Raw genomic sequence first — 8,997 nt, 5'->3', positions numbered from 1 at the left:
CAATGAAACAAAAGATAAAATCATGGAGAGCCTTGGGGTAAAACCCTTCTTTTCATGCACCACTGACCTGTGGACCAGCAGGGCCACATCCACATTCATGGCAGTAACTCTGCAGTTTATAACAGAATCCTGGGACATGCAGAGCTGGTGTTTGGGCTGTGTTGGGCTGCACTCAAGAGCACACAGGGGACAGCTTGAGGGAGGCGTTGGAGGAGATGGTACATGAAACATGGGAGCTGGACATGTCAAATATGGCTGCATCACCACTGATAATGCCTCAAATAACGAGAAAGCATTTCAGCAGGACTTCACATGGGTCCCCTGCTTTGGGCACAACCTTCACCTAGCCATTAGCAAGGGCCTGGATATAGACCGTGTGTCTGGAGCGCTGTCGAGGCTGAGGAAGACAGTGTCTGCTTTCAGCAGGTCAAAAAATCGAAAATGTTATGCCCTCAATGTTGTCAATTTCTCCCCGTGGTATCGAAAATGGTATCGAGTATCGATACTTTTCAAGGTATCGTATCGAAGTTAGAAATTCCAGTATCGTGACAACGGCATGGACCAGGCGGTGGAGCCTGAGGTGGAGGCGTGGGCGGTGGCGCGGAAGGCCAGCGCGCTGGAGACAGTGGCACTGGAGGTGGAGATGGCACTGGAGGTGAAGGTCGGCGTGCTGGAGGTGGAGGCACTGGAGGTCGTGGCAATGGAGGTGGAGGCTGCAACCGGCGGGGACACAACCGTCAGGTCAAGGACTATTTTTACAACCGTCAGGTCAAGGACTAGGATTATTATTAGGGGCCAGGCAGCATAGCTGCCGGAACCCTATTGTATTTGCCTATATTATTATTATTACTATTATTATTATTATTCTCCATCTTCCACTGAAGTCTGACTTCCCGTGGACAAAAAATCACCAAACTTTGCACATAGATCCAGTACTATACCCAAAGTCCTCAACCTGCATTGTAGGTCAATAAAGCTGAAGGTGGCGCTACAGCAACAGTCTAAATTTTAAAACTTTTAAAAATCATACCAAATCAGCCATAGGTGCTATCACTGTAAAACCACGATGTCAATGTAGTCCCAAGTGAGACAAAACTTTCATACGCTCTACCTTGCAGGAATTTTGAAGTCCATCACTCAGATTTTGTCATAAACTGTCAAACCTATATCCTCCCACATTTTTTGTTCAATTGACACAAACATTGATATACTGTATCTTCAGACTGCCCTTACCAAACGATACTCACAGATTTTTGAAATATGAAAAATTGAGCCCACAGCACATCAAAAAGTTTTACTGTTAACAGTTCTGTATACAGTTCCTATTAATTATTGCCAAATCAATGTCTGATCATCCTCATAAAAAGTGACAACATTGGCCACATATCAAAGATGTAGTGTTATTTTTTTCAGAATTTTATCTCATTTTATCTCTTAAAAAAGTTTAATTCTGTCCTCTGAAACCAACACTTCATACAGAGAAAACTACATTACCCACAATCCAATGCAAGCTCCACAAATCAAATACATCGCTGTTGGCAACCCTATCCAACCCCCGCTGAGGATTACAATGACTAAATCGATTGATTGGCAACTGACTGAGTACACAGCTGCTGAAGTTTATGTTCAATTATGAAGAAAAGCAAACAAAACCTGTAAAAAATTAATAAACATATCTCATCCTATATGTTTCAATCAATTAACACCGAACTTGCTACACTGGATCTTCAGACTGTAATTCACAAACTCATTGACCAGATTGTTGAATTATCAAAATCGAGCTTACAATGCATCAAAATGTTTTACAAATGTTTTACGATACGATACGAATGTACAAAATGAACATTGGAATGTCAACTTTCTTGTTGTCTTCCTATTCTCTCGCTTATTGCTCCTAAACTTGTCGGATATTGCCTGGCCCCACCTCATCGCTGCGTAGCAGCTTTAATTTGATGTTTTTCTGTTGGCAGCCAAATAAAAGCTTAAAGGGCAATGCTCGTTTTTGACAACCTGGACCTTATTTACGACATATTATAAGAAGTTTGACTCACCGAGATCACTTTGGTGTAGTTCGGAGGCCTGTAGAAGAAATTTAAAATCCAGCGCGAGCCAGTATATCCATGTAATGACGGTGATCGGGGCACCGAGAATGCAGTTTCTCAATCTATTTTCGGCCGCTAAACGGTTGTTTTCATCAATCAGATTGGATGAATCGACAGTTGAGATTCCTCAACGCGAGGCATTGTTGTGGTTTTCAAATACGGGGTCTTTAGCCTCTGTAATATGATCTTTACATGCCTTTCCCCACTTGCTCCAGCACGCATGCGCACAGGCCAGCGCGCAGACTGGCTATCCTCCAGCTCACATTCTCTGCGCTACGATCGGATTGTTGCTGACGAATGACGACGACAATATTCTCGGCACCAACAACGATCGTAGCGCAGAGAATGTGTGTCTCAACTGTCGATTCATCCAATCTGATTGATGAAAACAACCGTTTAGCGGCCGAAAATAGATTTTGAGAAACTGCATTCTCGGTGCCCCGATCACCGTCATTACATGGATATACTGGCTCGCGCTGGATTTTAAATTTCTTCTACAGGCCTCCGAACTACACCAAAGTGATCTCGGTGAGTCAAACTTCTTATAATATGTCGTAAATAAGGTCCAGGTTGTCAAAAACGAGCATTGCCCTTTAAGTGTGATTTTATCGGGTTCGTCTGCAGTTAGTGTGGTCCTGTCCGACTCCCCCCCCCCCTCGTCAGGGCTCATTATCGTTGCAATGGTCCAACAGCGTGGGAGGTGGTGGTGCCGGGCCCCCACCGGTGCGAACTACTGCCTGCTTGTAGGCTGTAATGCGCTTCTTAGCCTCCCTCTGTAACAATGGTAGTGTTAACGTTGCACTACAGACGTTGGGGGTAGGGGGGTACACATGGGTATGAAATTAGAGGCTATTACAGCATGAGATCCACCTTCAAGTCAGCCCACTTTTTCTTGACCTCTGGCACTCCTCTCTGTGGCGCCGACCTCGTTGACAGCTCTCGCCACCTCCAACCACTCAGTGCCTTTGCGCTTGTAGGCTAGTACAAATACTTCTAAATCTGAGGCCATGGTTCTCAGCAGGAAACGGTGGCCTGTCCGCTCTGAGTAGGAAATGAGTCCTTACCCCAAGTGAAGGAGTTCAAGTATCTGGGGGTCTTGTTCACGAGTGAGGGAACCATGGAGAGGGAGTTTGGCCGGAAAATCAGAGCAGCTGGTGCGGTTCTGCAGTCGCTTTACCGCACTGTTGTGACGAAAAGAGAGCTGAGCCAAAAGGCAAAGCTCTCGATCTACCAGTCTATCTTCATCCCCACCCTCACCTATGGTCATGAAGGATTGGTCATGACCGAAAGAACGAGATCACGGATACAAGCGGCCGAAATGAGTTTTCTCCGGAGGGTGGCTGGGGTCTCCCTGAGAGATCGGGTGAGAAGTTCAGTCATCCGGGAGAGACTCGGAGTAGAGTCGCTGCTCCTTTGCGTCGAAGGGAGGGAGGCCGCGGGGTAGACCCAGGACTAGGTGGCGGGACTACATCTCCGCACTGGCCTGTGAGCGGCTAAAGATTCCCCAGGCAGAGCTGGTTGATGCTGCTAGGGGTAGGGAAGTCAGCCAAAAGTCAATGGGGGCTGTACGTTTTCTTGCATTGAAACTGCCTGAGCTGTACACAAAGTGGGACCATTGTACACGTACTCACCAAAATGTGTACAGCCCCAATACAGTCCCAATGGGGGCTGTACACCAGAGTGTACAGGCCCGATTACACCACCCGGGGGCGACTCCGAGCCACCGCCCACCGCACTATGGGGGCCTATGGGCCCCGTACACGGCGTACAACGCCCATGCAACCCGGCTGGAGGCCGTACGCCGCGTACAGCTCAGGCGGTACGCGCCTGGGCTGTACACGGCGTACAACCCAGGCAGGTTCCTTGGACGGCTGTACACGAGTGTACAGCCCAGGCACTTTTCAGTCAAAAATGGCGTCCCCGACCACGCGACCTCTTGGGACGCCGTTTTTGGGCGTGGCCTCGCCAAATCTGAACCAGGCGCCCTCCGGAGGGCGCCGATGAGGCCTGCGGTGCCCAAAAGTGTCTCGGGCCGGTTTTGAGTTTGACCCCCACCGATCGGGCTGACGTCTGGTCAGGGCGGAGGCCCGACCGTGGCCTAACGGCGTGCGGAGTTTCGGACCAATCAGAGAGCTCGATTTTCAAAGTTGTCCGATCGGCACGACATTCGGTGAGCGTGATCAAGCCCTCGGGGCCTAAGGGCCCTCTGTACGTCGGACCAATCGGAGCATCCCATATGGGCCAATCAGAGAACAGGATATTCAGAGCGGTCCGTTTGGCACGAAATCCGGCGTGCGTGATCGGCACCTCGAGGACAAAGGGCCGTACGGGTTTCGGACCGATCGGACTGCTCAATTTGTTTTAATACGCTACAGTACACAGGCGTGTACAGCCGCCACAGGTTTGTGTACAACAGCAATAGGTTAACATGTTAAAATTAAAATTGCTCGGATTGGCTCGAAACCTATGCACAGTAACAGTACACCATGGAGACATAAACATACTGCCATATCAGCCTCCTAGCCCCTGTCAATTTGGAGATATCGGCCTGGACACTTGCCATTCAAACCTATTGCCGTTGTACACTGACCTGTGGCGGCTGTACACGGCTGTTTCTCCAAAACGGATGGGGCTAGAAGGCTGACACTCGGTGGTCTTAGAGTACCCAGGGGTGCCATGAACATACTACAGTATCAGCCTCCTAGCCCCCACCAATTTGGAGAAACAGTCGTGTACAGCCGCCACAGGTTGGTGTACAACAGCAATAGGTTTACATGGTGAGTGTACGGGTCAATATCTCCAAAGTGACAAGGGCTAGGAGGCTGGTATGGCAGTATGTTCATACCTCCATGGTACTCTTTTAGTGTGCTGTGTTTCGAGGCAATCCGAGCAATTCGAATTTTTTACCAAAATCTCAAAATCGACTTCCAGCAGCCGAGAGGGTAAAATTCAACTTCCTCCAATCCTTACGGGATTCGGAGGGCTTGTCCCTTATGGTAAGAGGATGCTGAGGTTATATTATGAGCCTCCTACCCCAAGCCACTTTGGAGATATTGACCTGAGACAGGCGTGTACAGCCGCCATAGGTCGGTGTACAACCGCAATAGGTTTACATGTTAAAATTAAAATTGCTCGGATTGGCTCGAAACCTATGCACAGTAACAGTACACCATGGAGACATGAACATACTGCCATATCAGCCTCCTAGACCAAGAATCTTTGGATAAATTGACCATTAGGGTAGGATTAGGGTTACACTCACGCGCTTGTTTCTCCAAAGTGGTTTGGCCTAGAAGGATGCCACTTGGTGGTCTTAGACTACCCTTTGGTGGCATGAACATACTACCGTATCAGCCTCCTAGCCCCCACCACTTTGGAGAAATGTGGCGTGTACAACCGCCACAGGAATGAATGGGGGAAATCACCATTGAAACTGTTGCCGTTGTACACATGACCTTTTGAAACAAAGGTCACAAATCCCTGAGGACCTTTACATGCACAGTACAGACTTAGTACTCGGGTCAGTTACTCAGCATGCACTGCCATTGCAGAATGTGCAGAGCTTTCGTCTCTGCTACCTTCGGTCGGGTTACGGGAAGCGACTTAGGGAGAATGTGTACAGCCGCCGAATTCCTATGGCGCCTGTACACGCACATTGTTTTACTGTACAGAGGGGGTTCCGAAAGCACTAGAGGCCTCAAAATCGGGTCAGTGGGTCATGAGTGAGTGTCCTTCGCGACTGTACAGAGAAATTTCAGCTAACCCCTCTAGAAAAAAAAAATCCTCACATATCTCCAAATTTGACCCAGGACACTGTCAGGCTCTTAGAGTACAACACCCTTGTGTGCAAGAATTGATAATTTTGATCCAAAATGAAAACCGCTTAATCTTGGAGGCTGACGCTGAAATATGTTGATCCTTGGACACTCTAGAGCAATCTAAGTTTTGATTCATAACTGTGGGATGTTTGTAGGCCGTACGGGAAAGGCGTACAGTGCCAATAGGTTTATATGGTGGCTGTACATTCCCTTATTTCCACACTTAACAGAGAGCTAGGAGGCTGATATTCCAGTATGTTTATGTCAACACTTGGTACTTTAACACCACCGAGCTATAGCCTTCTACCACCAATCGCTTTGGAGAAACGGGCGTGTACAGCCGCTACAGGTCGGTGTACAACCGCAATAGGTTTACATGTTAAATTTAAAATTGCTCGGATTGGCTCGAAACCTATGCACAGTAACAGTACACCATGGAGACATGAACATACTGCCATATCAGCCTCCTAGACCAAGAATCTTTGGAGATATTGACCCGTGTACACTGACATGTGGGGGCTGTACGCGGCTGTTTCTCATGATTGGTTGGGAGTAGGAGGCTGATCTCAGAGTATGTTCATGCCACCCTTTGGTACTTGAGGACCCCCGCTTTATAGCCTCCTAGCCCCCACCACTTTGGAGAAATGTGGCGTTTACCGCCGCCACAGGTCGGTGTACAACCGCAATAGGTTTACATGTTAAAATTCAAATTGCTCGGATTGGCTCGAAACCTATGCACAGTAACAGTACACCATGGAGACATAAACATACTGCCATATCAGCCTCCTAGCCCCTGTCAATTTGGAGATATTGGCCTTGACACTTGCCATGCAAACCTATTGGAGTTGTACACTGACCTGTGGCGGCTGTACACGGCTGTTTCTCCAAAACGGATGGGGCTAGAAGGCTGACACTCGGTGGTCTTAGAGTACCCAGGGGTGCCATGAACATACTACAGTATCAGCCTCCTAGCCCCCACCGCTTTGGAGAAACAGGCGTGTACAGCCGCCACAGGTCGGTGTACAACAGCAATAGGTTTGCATGGTGAGAGTACGGGTCAATATATCCAAAGTGACAGGGGCTAGGAGGCTGATATGGCAGTATGTTCATACCCCCATAGTACTCTTTTAGTGTGCTGTGTTTCGAGGCAATCCGAGCAATTTGAATTTTTGACCAAAATCTCAAAATTGACTTCCAGCAGCCGAGAGGGTAAAATTCAACTTTCTCCAATCCTTACGGTATTAGGAGGGCTTGTCCCTTATGGTAAGAGGATGCTGAGGTTACATTATGAGCTTCCTACCCCCAGCCACTTTGGAGATATTGGCCTGGACACTTGCCATGCAAACCTATTGCCGTTGTACACTGACCTGTGGCGGCTGTACGCGGCTGTTTCTCATGATTGGTTGGGAGTAGGAGGCTGATCTCAGAGTATGTTCATCCCACCCTTTGGTACTTGAGGACCCCCGCTTTATAGCCTCCTAGCCCCCACCACTTTGGAGAAATGTGCCGTGTACCGCCGCCATAGGTCGGTGTACAACAGCAATAGGTTTGCATGGTCAGTGTACGGGTCAATATCTCCAAAGATTATTGGTCTAGGAGGCTGATATGGCAGTATGTTCATGTCTCCATGGTGTACTGTTACTGTGCATAGGTTTTGAGCCAATCCGAGCAATTTGAATTTTAACATGTAAACCTATTGCGGTTGTACACCGACCTGTGGCGGCTGTACACGCCACATTTCTCCAAAGTGGTGGGGGCTAGGAGGCTGATATGGCAGTATGTTCATGTCTCCATGGTGTACTGTTACTGTGCAGAGTTTCGAGCCAATCCGAGCAATTTGAATTTTAACATGTAAACCTATTGCGGTTGTACACCAACCTGTGGCGGCGGTACACGCCACATTTCTCCAAAGTGGTGGGGGCTAGGAGGCTATAAAGCGGGGGTCCTCAAGTACCAAAGAGTGGCATGAACATACTCTGAGATCAGCCTCCTACTCCCAACCAATCATGAGAAACAGCCGCGTACAGCCGCCACAGGTCGGTGTACAACAGCAATAGGTTTGCATGGTGAGTGTACGGGTCAATATCTCCAAAGTGCAAGGTCATAGCCTCTCCCAACCACCACCTCATCCCACTTATTCCTAGGCTAGCTTTCAAATGAGACCATCCGTGAAGCTCTACGACGTTCCTTTAATTTTTCGATACATGTCAATGCATTGTCTATGCGGTGCTTTTTGGTTAGGTTAGGGTTAGGTTGGCAATATCTCCAGAGTGCAAGGTCATAGCCTCTCCCAACCACCACTTCTAGGCTAGCTTTCAAATGAGACCATCCGTGAAGCTCTACGACGTTCCGTTAATTTTGCGATATTTGTTATAACCCTAACTCTAACCCAATGCATTGTCAATGCGGTGCTTTTTGGTTAGGTTGGCAATATCTCCAAAGTGTCTTGGGGTAGGAGGTTGATATGGCAGTAGGTTCATGTCTCCATGGTGTACTGTTACTGTGCAGAGGGTTGAGTTGATTCAAGCAATTTGAATTTTATCATGTAAACCTATTGCGGTTGTACACCGACCTATGGCGGCGGTACACGCCACATTTCTCCAAAGTGGTGGGGGCTAGGAGGCTATAAAGCGGGGGTCCTCAAGTACCAAAGGCTGGCATGAACACACTCTGAGATCAGCCTCCTACTCCCAACCAATCATGAGAAACAGCCGCGTACAGCCGCCATAGGTCGGTGTACAACAGCAATAGGTTTGCATGGTGAGTGTACGGGTCAATATCTCCAAAGTGCAAGGTCATAGCCTCTCCCAACCACCACCTACCCACACTAATTCCTAAGCTAGCTTTCAAATGAAACCATCCGTGAAGCTCTACGACGTTCCGTTAATTTTGCCCATTTTCTGGAAAACGGTTATAACCAAAGATATAACCGTTTTCCAGATAGGCTATATCTCCAGTGTAGAAGTTGGCAGCTACTCAGAACCACCACCTACCTCCACTAATTCCTAGGCTAGCTTTCAAATGAAACCATCCGTGAAGCTCTACGACGTTTCATTAATTTTATCATGTAAACCTAT

This window comes from Borostomias antarcticus, assembly GCF_949987555.1.
Source record: "Borostomias antarcticus genome assembly, chromosome: 9".
Lineage (NCBI taxonomy): Eukaryota > Metazoa > Chordata > Actinopteri > Stomiiformes > Stomiidae > Borostomias > Borostomias antarcticus.
Note: the sequence above shows the minus strand (reverse complement) of the source record.